The 14,863-nt window shown below is 38.8% G+C and overlaps 2 pseudogenes across 2 annotated transcripts; one reads left to right on the top strand and one right to left on the bottom strand.

Annotated features, from left to right (window-relative positions):
* Positions 1-454: 454 nt before the first annotated feature.
* Positions 455-10,980, bottom strand: LOC148729561 (uncharacterized; annotated as a pseudogene). The gene is made up of 5 exons (XR_015989108.1): positions 10,748-10,980; positions 10,206-10,266; positions 6,754-8,328; positions 2,904-6,633; positions 455-2,381 (listed from the first exon to the last, which is right to left on the bottom strand). The product of XR_015989108.1 is annotated as an uncharacterized LOC148729561 (transcript).
* A 218-nt stretch (positions 10,981-11,198) lies between these two features.
* LOC148729560 (kynurenine formamidase pseudogene) lies at positions 11,199-14,655 on the top strand (annotated as a pseudogene). Its single transcript, XR_015989113.1, has 2 exons — positions 11,199-11,340; positions 12,560-14,655. The product of XR_015989113.1 is annotated as a kynurenine formamidase pseudogene (transcript).
* The last annotated feature ends 208 nt before the right edge of the window (positions 14,656-14,863 follow it).

The following is a 14,863-nucleotide window of genomic DNA, read 5'->3' as shown; positions in this document are numbered from 1 at the left end:
CGGAGGGAACAGAAAAGAATACACGATAACAAGTAAGTGAGAAAATGAAAATAAAAAGAAGAAAAATTTGCCCCAACACCAGGAGAGAGTGGTCTTTTGCAAATGATTATGTTCTTTCAGGAACTCGGATTGTATCAGAACTCAATGAGATGTCTATAGAAAATACTTCATTCCACAAGCACTGTTTGGTATGTTTCTTTAATCAGGAGTTTTTTTATTTGCTACCTATTGTAAGATATATGTCAACGATGCATTATGCCTTCTCTGTACTGGTTGTGATGAAGGAACTGATCCCATAAGTAATTCGACAAGACAAAGTGCATATTTCACTCAAAATCATGTTATTACCTATACTAGTTGGACTGATTTATTCCACAAAAATAGACAGCATCACCAAAACTATTTATCGGGTACGCGGCCCCCTATAAAGCGAAATTAAAAACTAAAACTAAAATGTGGTAACAGGTGCATTTATTTAGGATATAAAGAAATTCAAATGTGACTGATGACAATTAAAATGAATGGTCCAGTGACCTCTTAAACAAAATGTGTGTTTGACAATCGAGTAATAAAAAAGTTACTAATTGAATTTCTGACTTCTTCCTTTGATATAGAGCTGGAGTCAGCTTCCCTACTGTAACCCGTCTACAATGAGATCTACAATGACTAGCTTTTATTCAAGATACCGGAAACTCAGACCGATTACACTGAAAACAAAATGGTCAAGTGACCTGTTGAACAACATAGGTAATGGATAATTGAATATTCTGGTAGCATTTTTGGCCTCATTATTGATATATAGATGGGGTCTACAATCACTAACTGAATAAATAAAAACCATCCTTTTTTCTAAGAATCAATTCCAAAGTTCGTTCCAGGCTCTCGTCCTCTCCGCCCGGTCACAGCCTTCTCGTCGGTGATTTTCGACCATCGCTGTGATCGGCGTACAAGTCGGCGTTATCTAACAAGAATGTCTGACAAGGTGATTAAATTTGAAGGAATAAGAACACAATGTTCATTTTCTGCACTTTCCTTCATCTCTTACGCTCATTACTACTCCACGGGAGCCTAGCTTAAAGAAATCAACCACAAAAATTTAGCAACTCTACGTCATCACTTAGTTCACTTACAGTTGCTCAATCGTTTCCATTTTTTACAAATAGTTATAAATGTGGTCCTTTCCAGAACTGCGGAACCTATTTATTAGGGGAAGATAGCTATGTCTCTGCCACTGCTTACGGCGTTACCAACTGCACAACAAATAAGACAATATTTCACTATACAATTGTAGCTAATTAAAGTGGAAAAGTCAAGAGTAATATTTTACACAATTCTCTTGAATTCGATCCTTGTAATCTAGTATGTAAGACGCTCGTCCATGTGGGTCTAATGTTATGGCTCAGCCTAGCAATGTAAAAAAAGATATTTAGTTATTCTACGTTATTACTTATGGTAACTAAATTGTTACAACTTTTTATAGAATATTGTATTCCTGATCCTTGCCGAAACGGCACAACATGTTCACCCGAGGGAGATAACTAAACCACTGCTTGTGCAGCTTTCTTAGGCGGTACAAACTACACAACACTTAAGGCGATTTCTATAAAGCATTTTAGCTCATTGAAGTGTTAAAGGCTACAACTATATTTTTACAAAAATTCTAAAAGGTATAGGTGCATTTCGTGGCAAGTTTTGGCAATCTTGAAATCCCGCTATTGCATTAACCTTGAACGTAGTTTCGAGATTTTTAGTTGTACCCTTAAAATCAATATCTGTATGACTGACTTTTTTGTTTGAATATAGACTTAAGATGGTTATCTGGCTCATTATTCACAGTGATAACCTTCTACCTAATTATCCAAAAGTTAGTTTGTCCTCCAAAAACTTATTGCCCAGGAAGTATATACATGCAGTACAAAACTCCTCGCGAAAACTATTCCTGACACCTAAGTGACAAAAATCCCTGTCTTCAAAAGATAAACCCCTAAACTTGATTAACCGTTTAACTGAAAAATGTTAAAGCCTCTGTTATATCACGCGAATTGTCCTCTTTCAGACGGAATAGACAAAGATGAGTGTCTTGGTAGAATCACTCAAAAGCTACCCACCCATCCCTCGCGGTAAATTCGTCCTTTGTAAATAGTGATTATTCAAGCTGTTGATAGTTTGCATGAAAAGAAGAGAGCGTCTCGCGAAAACTTTCATTAACATGTAATAAGTGACTAACGTGGCCTTTCGCAAAGGAGAATACTAATAATAATATCACAGGAAATTTTTCGTTAACGGCACAGACAAAGATTAGGGTCTTCAAAGAAGTTACCTTCAATCAGGAATCAGGATTTACTGATCAGTTTTGTCCCTCACACACTATGTCTTCTTTCCTGTAAAATATAATTTTTTGCTAATAAGCAAAGGAGTTATAGAGCTCTGATATAATTTGTGAGTAAATCAATTATTATTTTAAGTCAGTTCTACTGTGAAGACAGGTTTTCAGTCGGAGCAGCTAGATTTGAAATCAAGACCTTCTATGTCTACAAGCACTTCACCCCGTTTGACTTTCCAACAATTATATACAAAAGGGGACCATAGGGGATACTTTGGGCGAATACCTCTTAATCACAACAACTCTACTTTTGTTTCTCCGTAAGAAGAAATGAATGAGAGCGAGCATGTCAGCACACAACATAAATTTGTTTTTATTTCTGACTCACGTATTTATGAGAAGATTCGAATTAATTTGAAAGAAATTTGTTCAATCCTTTTTCTTTATCACTGAATATGATACAGATGTTAAGAGCAATACCACGAGCCGTGACGTTACGCTAAATCAAAACAAAAATGGTGATTTCATGCCCGATCATGAGACTCCTAGTACAAACTTGAATCTTTAACCTCCAACCTACCTCAATGTGACATTATCTCCAATCAGCATGAACGGAGCCCATTTCTTTACTTCAGAATACTTGGCGTTACTTCTCATCCACTTTCTGACCTCGTGAAGAGATTCACTGGTACTTTCACCACGGAACAAGTGTTCGTAGAAACGATTCATGAACTGCTCTGTCGATTCGTCGTCCAAGGCCCACCGCGCCACTAACACTGAGCGTGCACCGGATCCTAAGAACGCTCGAGCGATTCCGATAACTCCTTCGACTTTAATTTCTCCGCACCCACTGTGACAACAGCTTAGAACAACCAGTTTAGCTCGAAGTTGAACTTTGGATACGTCAGCCATCGTCAAAAGGTATTCTTCTTCTTGTGGAATATCCTTCGTTGTACGACCAGGGCAAAGTGCGATTTCTCCTCTTTCGGAATCTCCATGAGCAGCAAAATGTATCAGCGCAACTGACTTCATCTGTTCAATAACCGCCTCCTTTGTTGCATGTCTTCCTAACAATGGGGGAACGCCAAGCAATTTTGCAATCATCTCAGCTTCTTTTTTTGCGCATGGTAATGGACCCAAGGTCTTCTGTTCTCCCCTGTAAATCACTTTGCTCACCTCAGGTTCACCCACTATGAGAGCCCCACTCTGACTGTGGTAGTTTGGAGGACTGTCCTTGATAAGCTTGAGCGTAGTCAAAGAAGGAGCAATACGGATCCTGAATTTTTCAGACAAATATCTTCCTCCTTCGTCAATTAAGGCTGCAAATGGCACTTGGTACATGCAGCTATCAGGGACAATGATAATTTCAGGCTCTTTCAATAAATCGGCCACGGGAGCGATGATTGTTTCGTAGCACAAATGAAGATTTTTTTTCATATCATCACCTTTAGTGTGTGCCAAAGGCGATCGGTTGACATCGTCAGATGATGTTGGAACACGTTCGTCATTTAAAGAGCGATCTTCACAAACCTCTTTGGGTAGAACAGCAAAATGGCGGAAAGTCTGCGAAAACAGCGCTTTCAAGTTAGGAACTGACCCGGCATTTTCAAAACAATCTGAGTCTATTCTTTTTCTTCGGAAACGAATCTCTCCACTTGGTTGGAGAATCCAAATCCGTACATCTTCATCACCAACCGAAAGGTAAAGACAATTACAACTGGCCTCTCCTTTTATAATATCATGGATTCCACACCATGATCGCAGATCGCCTGAAAACTGAAACTCTTTGGCAGAATATTGAGATGTCATCAAGTCCGCTAGAGCTCTCGCCCGTCTAAGTTCTTCAACGGAAAGAGCATCTCCGAAATTTTCGCTAACAAAAAGCAATTTACTGAGCATCTCGTAGGGAAAGGCGCCATGCTCCTCTAATAAAGATATTTGGAAGTCATCGTTGCCTTTTAGAAAGTTTCGCAGTTTTTCAAATTTTGCAATAGATTGGAAAAGATACGAAAAAGCTTCTTCGATATTAAACTGTGCTAACTTTAAAACCGTTAGACCACAAAGAACTTTAAACTCCGTCATACTATCTCGAATGCCTTTGCAAATTAAGAGAGCCTCGCGAAAATATACTTCGGCTTTCTCAAGTTCACCTAGAGAATGAAACAATGTTCCTAAGTTTCCGTAGTCAGCTGCTTCTCCCTTTCTGTCGCCAATTTCCTCTCTGATTTTAAGTGCTTTCTAGGTGTATTCTTGAGACTTTTTGTATTCACCTAGGGAATGAAACAATGTTCCTAAGTTTCCGTAGTCAGCTGCTTCTCCCTTTCTGTCGCCAATTTCCTCGCTGATTTTAAGTGCTTTCTCGGTGTATTCTTGAGACTTTTTGTATTCACCTAGGGAATGAAACAATGTTCCTAAGTTTCCGTAGTCAGCTGCTTCTCCCTTTCTATCGCCAATTTCCTCTCTGATTTTAAGTGCTTTCTCGGTGTATTCTTGAGACTTTTTGTATTCACCTAGGGAATGAAACAATGTTCCTAAGTTTCCGTAGTCAGCTGCTTCTCCCTCTCTGTCGCCAATTTGCTCTCTGATTTTAAGTGCTTTCTCGGTGTATTCTTGAGACTTTTTGTATTCACCTAGGGAATGAAACAATGTTCCTAAGTTTCCGTAGTCAGCTGCTTCTCCCTCTCTATCGCCAATTTGCTCTCTGATTTTAAGTGCTTTCTCGGTGTATTCTTGAGACTTTTTGTATTCACCTAGGGAATGAAACAATGTTCCTAAGTTTCCGTAGTCAGCTGCTTCTCCTTTTCTGTCGCCAATTTGCTCTCTGATTTTAAGTGCTTTCTCGGTGTATTCTTGAGACTTTTTGTATTCACCTAGGGAATGAAACAATGTTCCTAAGTTTCCGTAGTCAGCTGCTTCTCCCTTTCTGTCGCCAATTTCCTCTCTGATTTTAAGTGCTTTCTCGGTGTATTCTTGAGACTTTTTGTATTCACCTAGGGAATGAAACAATGTTCCTAAGTTTCCGTAGTCAGCTGCTTCTCCCTCTCTGTCGCCAATTTGCTCTCTGATTTTAAGTGCTTTCTCGGTGTATTCTTGAGACTTTTTGTATTCACCTAGGGAATGAAACAATGTTCCTAAGTTTCCGTAGGCAGTTGCTTCTCCCTTTCTGTCGCCAATTTGCTCTCTGATTTTAAGTGCTTTCTCGGTGTATTCTTGAGACTTTTTGTATTCACCTAGGGAACGAAACAATGTTCCTAAGTTTCCGTAGTCAGCTCCTTCTCCCTCTCTATCGCCAATTTCCTCTCTGATTTTAAGTGCTTTCTCGGTGTATTCTTGAGACTTTTTGTATTCACCTAGGGAATGAAACAATGTTCCTAAGTTTCCGTAGTCAGCTGCTTCTCCCTTTCTGTCGCCAATTTCCTCTCTGATTTTAAGTGCTTTCTCGGTGTATTCTTGAGACTTTTTGTATTCACCTAGGGAATGAAACAATGTTCCTAAGTTTCCGTAGTCAGCTGCTTCTCCCTTTCTATCGCCAATTTGCTCTCTGATTTTAAGTGCTTTCTCGGTGTATTCTTGAGACTTTTTGTATTCACCTAGGGAATGAAACAATGTTCCTAAGTTTCCGTAGTCAGCTGCTTCTCCCTTTCTGTCGCCAATTTGCTCTCTGATTTTAAGTGCTTTCTCGGTGTATTCTTGAGACTTTTTGTATTCACCTAGGGAACGAAACAATGTTCCTAAGTTTCCGTAGGCAGTTGCTTCTCCCTTTCTGTCGCCAATTTCCTCTTTGATTTTAAGTGCCTTCTCGGTGTATTCTTGAGACTTTTTGTATTCACCTAGGGAACGAAACAATGTTCCTAAGTTTCCGTAGTCAGCTGCTTCTCCATTTCTGTCGCCAATTTCCTCTCTGATTTTAAGTGCTTTCTCGGTGTATTCTTGAGACTTTTTGTATTCACCTAGGGAATGAAACAATGTTCCTAAGTTTCCGTAGTCAGCTGCTTCTCCCTCTCTATCGCCAATTTGCTCTCTGATTTTAAGTGCTTTCTCGGTGTATTCTTGAGACTTTTTGTATTCACCTAGGGAATGAAACAATGTTCCTAAGTTTCCGTAGTCAGCTGCTTCTCCTTTTCTGTCGCCAATTTCCTCTCTGATTTTAAGTGCTTTCTCGGTGTATTCTTGAGACTTTTTGTATTCACCAAGCGACTGAAACAATGTTCCTAAGTTTCCGTAGGCAGCTCCTTCTCCATCTTTGTCACCAATCTCCTTTCTGATTAGAAGTGCTTTCTCGGTGTATTCTTGAGACTTTTTGTATTCACCTAGGGAATGAAACAATGTTCCTAAGTTTCCGTAGTCAGCTGCTTCTCCCTCTCTGTCGCCAATTTCCTCTTTGATTTTAAGTGCTTTCTCGGTGTATTCTTGAGACTTTTTGTATTCACCAAGCGACTGAAACAATGTTCCTAAGTTTCCGTAGGCAGTTCCTTCTCCATTTTTGTCACCAATCTCTTTTTTGATTAGAAGTGCTTTCTCGGTGTATTCTTGAGACTTTTTGTATTCACCTAGGGAACGAAACAATGTTCCTAAGTTTCCGTAGGCAGCTGCTTCTCCTTTTCTGTCGCCAATTTGCTCTCTGATTTTAAGTGCTTTCTCGGTGTATTCTTGAGACTTTTTGTATTCACCTAGGGAATGAAACAATGTTCCTAAGTTTCCGTAGTCAGCTGCTTCTCCCTTTCTGTCGCCAATTTCCTCTCTGATTTTAAGTGCTTTCTCGGTGTATTCTTGAGACTTTTTGTATTCACCTAGGGAATGAAACAATGTTCCTAAGTTTCCGTAGGCAGTTGCTTCTCCCTCTCTGTCGCCAATTTCCTCTCTGATTTTAAGTGCTTTCTCGGTGTATTCTTGAGACCTTTTGTATTCACGAAGCGACTGAAACAATGTTCCTAAGTTTCCGTAGTCAGCTGCCTCTCCCTTTCTGTCGCCAATTTCTTTTCTGATTGCTAGTGCTTTCTCGGTGTATTCTTGCGATTTTTTGTATTTACCAAGCGAATGAAACAATGTTCCTAAGTTTCCGTAGTCAGCTGCCTCTCCCTTTCTGTCGCCAATTTCTTTTCTGATTGCTAGTGCTTTCTCGGTGTATTCTTGCGATTTTTTGTATTTACCAAGCGAATGAAACAATGTTCCTAAGTTTCCGTAGTCAGCTGCCTCTCCCTCTCTGTCACCAATTTCTTTTCTGATTGCTAGTGCTTTCTCGGTGTATTCTTGCGACTTTTTGTATTCACCAAGCGACTGAAACAACGTTCCTAAGTTTCCGTAGTCAGCTGCTTCTCCTTTTCTGTCGCCAATTTCCTCTCTTATTGGTAGGGCTTTCTTGTAATATTCCTCAGCTCTGTCGTATTCCCCAAGCGACTGAACGATTGTACCTAGGTTTCCGTAAATGGTTGCTTCCATATCTCTTTCGCCATTTGACACAGTGATTGTCAGTGCTTTCTTGTAACACTCCTCAGCCTTGTGATATTCACACAGTGAATTAAATAATTTTCCTATCATCATGTAACATTGTGCCTCTGTTTGTTTGTCTCCAGTACTTCTTGTTATATCAGCTGCCTTTTGATAGTATTCTCTAGCCTTTTTAAATTCATTTTGTTTGTGATATATCTGTCCCAGTACCAAGCTTAGTCTCCCTTCCTTAAGTGTGTCACCAGAGGCATGGTATATGATAAGAAGTTCCTTCGCATATCTTTCTGCAGATGTGTAGTTGGAGACCTTGCATGCAGCATGAAACATTAGCAAATGTATTTCATGGTAAAACCAGTGGTATTCTTTTATCCGTGCTTTGGAGGTTAGAAAAATCAAACATTCTTTGCCTAACTTCATGGCTTCTAAGCCACGACCAGTGTTAAGAAGGAAGGCAACAACAAGTGTAACTATACCGGATACTGTTATAAATCCTCCTTCGTTGTCCATGACGACCGTTTTCCAAATTACACGAGTCAATTCAATGAGACAGCATCAATCTGTGGATTTAACTCAACTGGGTTAGTTCCGTCGGTGGCCGCCGCTAGATCAAATATTTTTACTCAAGAAATGTGTTGATTCTGAAGATAGGTAATCCCAACACTTTCCAACAATCTCAATAGGTTAGTTGGTCAGACGTGTTTTGTTTTGCTTGCCGTCTTTAAATAAATAAGTAAATTCGTCTTTATTAAAAAACCATGCGATAAAATTACATATCTGATGTTACAGTAAAAATATATATTGTTGGGAGAGATTACAATGATTAAATCGAATAAAATTATTAAAAATGATTAGAAATACATATGGGGTGTGAACACAGCTAGACTTTATTTAAAAGTTAATCTATTAAAAAAGCTACGTTTTAAACGTTCAGTATCAATGCTGGGCCTGACAATGGATTTCCTTCGAATGTTTACAATATAGTCTTTGTACCTTGGGAGTAGGCTTTTTAATGGATGGTCATCATGTTTGAGGTTATAGAAAAGGCGTCTGTCGCTTTTCTCCAAAAGTTCATATCTGTTGTAATTGACCGACGTATAGCGCCTCTTATAGCATCTTTTTAAAAACCTTTGTATAACAGCAAGGTCGGAAACGAAACACTTGCAGCAGAAACTGAAAGGCCGTATAATAACTTAGAGATCACAACTGAATTAAAGAGGTAGTCTATTTCGTCTTGTGTATATCCTTCTTGACGTAGGCTTCTGATGACAAATAAACACTTGTTGTCTTCATGAAGCTTGGCCTTGACATGCATGCTGAACTTACAATTACCTTGAAATGTGACGCTCAATAAAGAAATGTTATTATATTGTTTGATATTGTGAAACATTGGGTAGACTGTTGAATTGCCTTTCTTACGCATAACTAGCTCCTTACACAAGAGATGTGCACTTGCAGTCTCTCGCCCTCGAATGGTCGAACAGTATTATAAGTGTCACCGTATAAAGCGGTTACCCTGTATTAGGCGGTCGGTTGTCAGAGTCCCGAATTTGTTTCCCCTTAATCATTGTACTTATCACCTCTTTTAACCGGTCCCATATATTAGGCGAACCTGGTTACCTTTGAGTGAGTCCCAACGGCCTGTTTGTGTTGTCTTGCACCTATATAGAACGGTCATTTATAGCGGAACCACTCAAGTAAAACTAAGATTAATCTTCCAGGTACAATTTAAGTCATATTTCTCTCTAGAAATCAATGTTGGTAGTACTTTTAAGCCAGTTTTTGTACATTAGCGGTCAATTTTGGCGCAAAATGCCGTTTTTTGTCCTGTTCGGCTCAGAAATGACCTCATTTTCTGAATTTTGGTCGGACCATGAAAGTCACTCTTTTGCTCGCTCCTTCTATCACTTCTGGTTCCTGTTAAACCCGTGGTGTTTTCGGTCTCACCTCGTGACATTTCACGGAAATGGAAAACGGGTACTGTGCCGGTCACGTCACTGTGCCGGTCACGTCACTGTGTCGGTCACGTCACTGTGCCGGTCACGTCACTGTGCCGAAGTGAAGTAAAGTCGGCAATTTCTGTTTTTGACAAACTTGTGGAAATCGACTCGACACTATTTATTCGCCGAGCATTTATCTGCTTACCACCTTCAACAGTGGTCTTGTTTATTTAAGCTTCACCGAAAGAGTATACTAGTGCGCATGACCAAACTTCTCACTTTGCACTACAGTTCTTACAAAGACCTCAAATCGCCCTTCATGTTATTTAAGGAAGAAAATAACATCTCAGCAGATAACCAAGTGACCAATTGATTCCAACCAATTCGGTTCGATCGCCCACCTCAACACTCTTTTCGTTATCATTCTTTTCTGGCATTTGGTTTAAAATCAAAGGAAAACTGTCAACATGACAAACACACAGTTCTACCACAATTACCTTCCGTCTAAAGTTTCTTGAAATCCAGATAAAAACAATGAATACTGAAGCTCCACTTTCCCTGAAAAAAATAACAAGGTGTTACATTTACTTGTTAAAACATAAAACACCTACCATGTGGAGGGGCAACTCTCAGTATTATTACCGTCATAGACACCTAAACATAAAAAACGAGTGACAACTTTGTGATGTTAAAGTTTTCGTCTGAACAGTAGTCGGGAAACGAGCTCGCGGATAGAAGACCGGACTATATAAAAGGCGGAATTCGAGCTGAGATGTTATCTTCCTCTGGATATCTATGCATACAGTACTTCAAGGAAGAACGGCAAAAAACGTATATACCGCATGTCTATACTTCTTAGGCATATTTTCAGCATGTTCATAATTCTAAACCAAATTTTCAGCAGCAAACCCGGGGATACTACTTCCGGTTGGGAGTTCGTTCGAAATCGGCCCACTTAGGTTGGAGGCATTAGATTTAGTCAGAAGAATAAAGATCAAGTGAATGATATTTTAGGCGTTAGATGTACGCAAGTATTTACCGAGATGTCTTTAAGATGTATTAGATTCTCTGGATCTTTTCTTTGGACCCGTTTGATGCCACTGGTTTACTTCCTCCTGACAATTATTTAGTCGACCACAACGTTAATATTAGAGATTCATCGAGAAGATGGCTCTCTGTAGAACAGATTACGCTTAAGACATTACGAAATGAATCAAAACTGATTCATGAGCTGTAAAATTACTATAATACCGAACAAACTGAACAGACAATACTTACCGTGTTGTCCGCTTTCGAAAGTGAAAGTTAGGATCTTGCCGAGGAAGAATGCATCACGTGATCATGATGTTTGTTTTTCAACCACCCCTTGTTGTTCATGGTCACGTCATACAATAACATTCCTCCACCGAAAAGAAAATTAAGCACAATTCTTTCTGAGATTGTTCCGAAGTTTCAAATGTTAGCTTTGATATCATTTTGAGAAAAGCAAAGTACTCCAGCAAAAGAAAACGGAAACGTTGATTTACTTTACCCTCCTCTCCCCCCAATTCTCCTCGACTAGCCCTAGTTCTCCACGTCCTGTGTTCCTCTCCAAGAGCAGCTCGGATTTGAAGATTGTGGAACGTATTTGTGGTAGGTTTTAGACACTAACTTTATTCCCTAGATAATAGTTGGCTTGTTGGAGTGCTATTCGTGTTAAATGAAGTAGATTTAGGTTACTAATGAGACAATGAAATCTCTCAGTTCGGTCAAACACTTTGGCTTCTTAGGGACCCAGTTTGCGTCTAAACAACGAGGAAGCCGGCACAGTCAGACAGATATAGAGTAGATCACAAGTTTTTTATAAGCAAACGTTATGAAACGCTGAAAATATTAACTTAACTTGCTAGAGCTTCTATTTCACCGTTTATTTACTATAAACATAATTCTTCTTGTGTTTGCAGTGATCTTGAAATTATTGAATGTTGTTGAATATAATCCCCAAGATGAAATTGAAGGGATTCTTCAACAATATTCAATGAGCCTGCGGGAAATAGTTATTTTAGTATAATTGCTCCGGTGCTTTTGAATTCTGTTGTAAATTCTGTAACTAAAGAGAGCTTTGCACACATTTTAACAGTTTTTACTACTCATATCAAAGTAAGACAATTATCACAGGTTTATTAAATTTGATCAGCAAAAACTTTACAATTTCCTTTTGAAAAGTGTGCTGCCAAACTCAGTAGCATCTTTTCTGCTCTTTACAATTGAATTTTTTCCTTTTTATCACTTCCTTAGAAATTTTGACAAAATGCAGGGCAGCCATTTTAAATGTGGCACTCCTGCCATAAATCACTTTGTGTAGGGTGATTATAGGAAGAAATGATGTGATCCTCTGCCAATCAGAGCGCACCTCTCTATAGAAACCTGAGCAATTATACTGAATATATACATCACAATCTCACAAGTTTGGCTTGATTTTTGCACCTGTAAGTTAAATAATTTCATCAATAGCCAGCTTACAGCGCACACTCGCTAGCTCTCTTAGATGTAACAAAAACCTTTTACCATAACAGCCTTGTATCGACTGACACCCTTCTAAAAATACTTATGACAAAAAAAATCCTGAACTAGTCAAAGAAGAGAGATGTCTTTTGTAAATGATCACACTTTCTTGGGAGATAAGATTGTGTCAGAACTTTTTGGGATGTCTTGGGAGTTTGGGAATTTTCCAAATGTCCTTGGAGCTGATGTAGGGTTGTCAGATTTTCTTTGAAAAATTTTCTGGATATTAAGAACATGGCTGACTGAACCTCCTCCCTTTACCAATGTATGGTCACTCATATAAATAAATGTATTGCATTCAAAACAGGGCAAAAGATCAAGATATTCAAGAGGAAACCTAAAAAGCACTTTGTGGTGTGTGCTTGTCATTGAATATTGCAAACATGGATGAGTAGAAGAATGAATGGCTGGCTCAGTACTATTCTCCAAGCAAATGGAACAACAGAATGGACCCAGGAGGGGTAGTAGATTATCATGTGAACATTTGTACTGGCTACAGCGAAACCACTCGTAAAAGCTCTCACTGCGAACTGAGTGTCTGTTATGGTGAAAAGAAAGCTAAGATGGATATATTTTACCCTGCTGAAGAGAATGATGACACAGCTGAATCTGTACATGAAAAGAGTGGCAGCTCTGCAGCAGTGGTGCTCTTTGTTCATGGCGGGTATTGGCAAGAAGGGAGTAGGAAGATTTACGGCTTTGTTAGTGAATCATGGACTAAAAATGGTTGCGTTGCAGCAGTGGTCGGTTATAACCTTGCACCAGAAGCCAGCTTGGATCAGATGGTTGGAGAAATACAGTCAGCAGTGAAATATATCAATACCAGGTTTCCAAAATCCAGACTATTCTTATGCAGCCACTCAGCTGGCGCACATTTGTGTGCCATGATGATGGTGTCAGACTGGAGCAAGGATCCATCAATTCCACAAGCCATTCATGGTATGTTCTTATTATCAGGAGTTTTTGATTTGGTACCTATTGTAAGCACTTATGTCAATGATGCATTAAAACTGACTGAAGAATCTGCTGCACAAGTCAGTCCTCAAAAACTTCTGACAAAGATGTCACCAACGTTTGTTTGCCCTATTTTGGTTGTAATGGAAGAGTACGGATCCCCAGAGTTTTTTCGACAAGCTAAAGAATTTGTTGAAATCTTAAAAAGTCATGAGGTTCAGTGTTGTTTGCTTCAGCTACCAGGGGTAGATCACTTCAGCATGATTGAAAACATGGTGAATAGTGATGATCTACTCTGCCAGGAGATTTTGAAAGTTATCAGAAACATCAACTCAGCAAAGAGTGAAAAAGGAGTCAAAATTCCAAACTCAGGTCTTTGATTTGACTTTGTGAATGTTTTATGTGTTTACCCTAGTGTTATTAAAAGGTTAAGTGCATAGTCATGCTGTGGTTTTAAAAGTTTTTTTCAGTTTTCAACTTGAGTATTACCTTGATTGATTAGGGTTTTACTAAGGATTCTGAGAGCAGGATCTCTGAGAGAAAATGTAAATTTTTTGCTGTTTTCTTTTTCACACATTCAAGAAACCTGTTATGATAATTTAGAAAATATTGTATAATCAGAAACTAATATCAAAATTACCTTGAAAACTGGTTTTGTCTGGAACATTTTAAAGTTGTTCTTTGTAGTAATTATACTTAGAGTGAAAACATCTCTATTTTTAATGCCTTTGAAACAATGATGCAGGGCAGGTTATTTACACAAGGTCTCACCCAAACTACAGTTTTACAAAAGCAGAGAGCCTCAGGGATTCTCTATAAGAGAGTTTAATATCCTTCGCTGTTAGCTTTTGGCCTTATTGGCACTGTTCACAAAATTAATGTTAAAGTTCAGATAAAAGGTTCGGCTAAGTAAAGATGGCTTAGAGTTTGGTTGTGCCAACCAGTGGCTAAAGTTTGTTTCAATTGGGAATAATTATCAACTTAATTTCAAGTAATTAAACATTTGCTATTTATATTCTGAATAACTGGTTGACATGAGTCATCAACTATTTATTAACCCTTTACACCCTAACGTCAGTTTGTATATTCTCCATACTGTTCTTTATACATTTCCTAAGCTGATGACAAGGAGAATTTATTGAACAATCCAGAGGATCTTTATTTGGTGATCATTTCCTTTATTCTCGTGACCTTAATGTGTGATTCAGGGGTGATATTGTAAGGAGAAATTAGATGCTTATCACTCTTAGGGGTCAATGGGTTTATTACCAGGCCTCAGTTGGCCTCAAACCTGTGCCAGCCAGATACTAGTTGGGCATTACTACCAGCTGAGCCATGCCCCAACATGTTCAGTCATTATTTTTCAGTACCTCAGCCAGGCTCAATGCTAGCAGTCTAGAAATTGTCTGTATATCAGAGATATTTTCTCAAATAAATGTATTCGTTTTATGCAGAAATTGTAATGGTACAACGGTAACAGGACTTCATGGTCGAGTTCAGTCTGTAATCATACTCATGATTAACCAATCAGACTCTCACCTAAACTCCACTCAGTCTTATAATTACCATTATTTATTGCAGTCCATCTGTTGGCAGAATTACCTGATACCTTAGCTTCACGATCTATTTTTATATCATATAAGATTAATTTCCCCCC

This window comes from Stylophora pistillata, chromosome 6 (genome assembly GCF_964205215.1).
Source record: "Stylophora pistillata chromosome 6, jaStyPist1.2, whole genome shotgun sequence".
In the NCBI taxonomy this organism is placed as follows: domain Eukaryota; kingdom Metazoa; phylum Cnidaria; class Anthozoa; order Scleractinia; family Pocilloporidae; genus Stylophora; species Stylophora pistillata.
The sequence above is the reverse complement of the archived record's forward strand: the minus strand, read 5'-3'. Positions and strand labels throughout refer to the sequence as shown.